The 3534-nt window shown below is 39.8% G+C and overlaps 1 pseudogene; it reads right to left on the bottom strand.

Annotated features, from left to right (window-relative positions):
- Positions 1-528: 528 nt before the first annotated feature.
- On the bottom strand, positions 529-2284 carry LOC111826239 (annotated as a pseudogene).
- Positions 2285-3534: the final 1250 nt, after the last annotated feature.

Raw genomic sequence — 3534 nt, 5'->3', positions numbered from 1 at the left:
CTTGTGTAGGTTTGATTTTATGCTGTTAGACTCTCTGGGAAGTCCAAGGTGTTTCTCAAGCCCCTATTACTTGTAGAGTCAATCTTCAAGTTATTTCTTCCTCACTGATCTTTTAGGACTTGGTTTTCATTTGATTTAGGGTAGGTTTGAAGTCACCTTACTTTAGGGCTTGGTCTTTATTTCCAAAGTTTGCTTTCGATCCGTGCTGAATGTACATGGTATTAAAGAGGTGTTATGATATTTTCTTGACAATATAAAAACAAAAAAGCAAACTGATATAAACTCTAATCAAAACATTTGCAAGTCTCTCTCTTAGGTAATAAATAGGTCAGGTAACCAGACCGTGGTGGTGCCTTCAGGAAGAAGAGCCCCTGTAGGTTGACTACCCTTTAGCTCGTTGGGACTTTATTCATTACCCTGGGAGAAGCTCCTTTCATTTCCAGAATGTCTTTGAAATTAGACGATGAAATTTACTTTCTTTTTTAATTTTTGGTGAATGGTACTTTATTTGGTCATTTTTGTTTACAACTAAAACTCCAGGAATTTAAAATTAACAACCTTGCCCAGGAGCTTCTTATAAACACCAGAAAAAGTTTCAGCCTTGTGTTCCACATCACATGGTTCTGCAGCACTTTATCTAAATAAACCTTTGTGATTCACCTGGATTCTCTTGCCCACAGGTTCCCTTGGGGAGACTAAGTCCTCCCGGATCACATGTGCACAGCTGTCAGAGTGTCGTTTCTGGGACACTTTTGCCCTTTTTTTTTTTTTTTTTTGGTACAGTTTTTTTCGAGTTGGCTTAGGCAGAATTCTTCTCTGAGCATTAGAGACAATGTGCTTCCCACTGAACCTTTTTCCAAGTACTTACCAGACTTGGTTTTTTTAAGAAAGATTTCAGTTGAGGAATGAGAACAAAGGTCATAATAGCTTTCTGATCCCCATTAACTTCCATTTCCTTGGCCGCTGTTATATTCAGCTCCCTTAGCTGGGCCTTCAGGCCTGAATGCATCTCCAGCTACAAGAGTGCCTAAGAGATGCTGCGCTAGAACTCACCTGGCTTTTGGGCTTCACAGTCTTCATGCTCTAACTGAACAAAAATATATTTAAAAAAAAACAACGAAGATAATACTCTATTTTTATAATTTCTTCAGCGATGGGTTGGATATAATGAGATATTAAGGTGTTAAAATTTCAGCCAATGAGGTTACAGTTCAGTTCATAACCCGTTTCATCAACCTTGCCTCTTTAATGTCATTCAAATGTATTCTATCCGCCCCACTTTCACTGCACAATCTCTGTCCAGGCTTCTATAATTACCTACTTGGGTTACTGACACTGATCTCCTAGTATCTACATAGCAGCTATATAGAGAATAACAGCATTTTAAAAATGCAAATGTCATTACTTGGAGTGTAAAATCTTCCTCTGTATTAAGAAGTAGAAATTATTTATAGATGAAAGGAACAAGAGAGGGGAAAAGAACTATCCTTGACAGAGAACAAAAAAAGCACAACACTGTGGACAGCTGGGTGTGGTGTGGGAAAGAGGATTCAGGAAAAGCACGGACGTCTGAAAATCTAGTTGGAAGAGCCCTCAGAGCATCTTTGTAGGTTGGACGGATGGGGATTGTTAGGAGAAGCAGGAAACGTAAGTGAGGCTGCTTCTTGAAGGGCCTGTGAGCCACGGAAGGAGTTGGACTTTGATCCTCACACTGTGGCTCTTAAACTTTCATGTGCATTCAAACCACTTGGAGCTCTTGTTAAAATGCAGACTTGTTCACTAGGTTTAGAACAGAGCTTGCTTTTCTTCTGTGGTTCAAATGGAGGTTTTGTTTTTGTTTTTTTACATTTTAGTACTTAGGACCAGTCAATAAAATTAACTCCTCTGAGTTTGGTGTGATGCACCCAAGAAACCGCTCCCATTCAGACAGCACTTGGATGTTCTAGTTGGAACACAGCCAGGTTTCAAAGTAGACTGCGCTCTGTTGTCACTTTGGCCAGAGCAGGTCAGTCAACAGGAAAAATGACTGCTGTCTGAGACTCTCGGATCCGGTTTCACATTCTTTCATAGGTAAAATCTGGCTAGACTGAAGGGCAGCTTTGAAGTCATACATCCGCTGGAGATGTGCAACATAAGGGAGGGTGAGGAGGAAGGCTTATTGAGGACCAGATGAAGGCATGCTGTGAATGAAGAACTCTTGCACATGAGCTGGCAAAGCTTATTGCTGACCAGCTACCTCAGTTCCAAGCAGCCCATTCCCAGACAATCTGTCTGTTCGCCACATGGCACGTTTAGCTCTCCATGTGATACTAAATGCTGGCGGGTCTGAGGATAAAGCAGTGGGGAGCGGGATTCATAGAGCTTCTTTATTCTCGTCCTTTATTTTAATGAGTCATACATGGTTTCACAAGCCAATGATGTTATGGAAAATAGGTCTATAAGGCAGCTAATGGTTTTCCCCAGGTCAGTGTGTCCTAAACCAGCCTCCGCTTCCTTCTAGTGTCGTTTATTTACGTGCCCAACACTCCCCAAATAAGGCTTATTTTTCACTAATTTTTTAATTAGACTTCAGCATCTGGTGGCTGCAAGCTAATGCAGTTACAGCCAAGAATCTCTTAACAGTTTCTCCTGATTGTTATCTTTCTGCCGTGACATTGTTCAATTAGACTCTGAGTAAGTAAAGGATTATGACAAACATCTAGTTCAAAATTACTTTAAATCTTACTTTCTAAACTCACTGATATTGACAAAATTTTTTCCTTCTTTTCCTTTACTTTGTAAAGTTAATTTTTTGACAATTCTTTCATGGTACAGTGGGATAACTAATTGGAAGTACAACGTTGCTGAATAGATATTAAAACAAGCTTTTTCTAACTATCACATTTGTGAAAATTCAGTTATCACATATGGGTTTGTCTTCATAGATCAATTTTTTCAAATGTTTTTATTTCGGAAAGATGATGTTCACAGTGGAAATTTCTTAGAGAATATCTAGTGATTGGATTCTCCTACAGTCCCCATATTTCTCTTCTGAAGGACTGAGTTTTAGAAAAGTTCTTTGACCTTGATCAGAACCAACTATGGGTCGAGACAGGATAAATCTTTGGCAAAGTCAGAGCTTTGCAACTTTCTTCATCATGAGAATCACTTGGGGTGCTCATTAAAAATAACACTTTTTTTCTGGAATGCATCAAGAATGATATAATGAGAATGTTCGGGAGAGAAATCTAGTGTGTTAAGGTACTCCAGAGAAACAAAACAAATATGATATGTAAGTGGGGGTGAGGGGAGGGAATGTATGTATATATGTGGAAATTTATGAGAAATTTACTTACATAGCTATGTGGGACTTTTCTGCCTCCAATATACCATCTGCAAGCTAGAGAACCAGGGAAGCTTGTGGTATAACTTAGCTGGAGTCTGAAGGCCTGAGAACCAGAGCAGTTGGTGCTGTAAATCCCAGCCTGAGGAGCAGAGAAGATGAGATGAGATGCAATGTCCCAGCTCAATCAGCGAGGCAGGAAATGGTGCCAA

Source organism: Myotis lucifugus, unplaced genomic scaffold (genome assembly GCF_000147115.1).
Source record: "Myotis lucifugus unplaced genomic scaffold, Myoluc2.0 scaffold_0, whole genome shotgun sequence".
In the NCBI taxonomy this organism is placed as follows: Eukaryota; Metazoa; Chordata; class Mammalia; order Chiroptera; family Vespertilionidae; genus Myotis; species Myotis lucifugus.
Note: the sequence above shows the minus strand (reverse complement) of the source record. Positions and strands in the feature narration are given on the sequence as shown.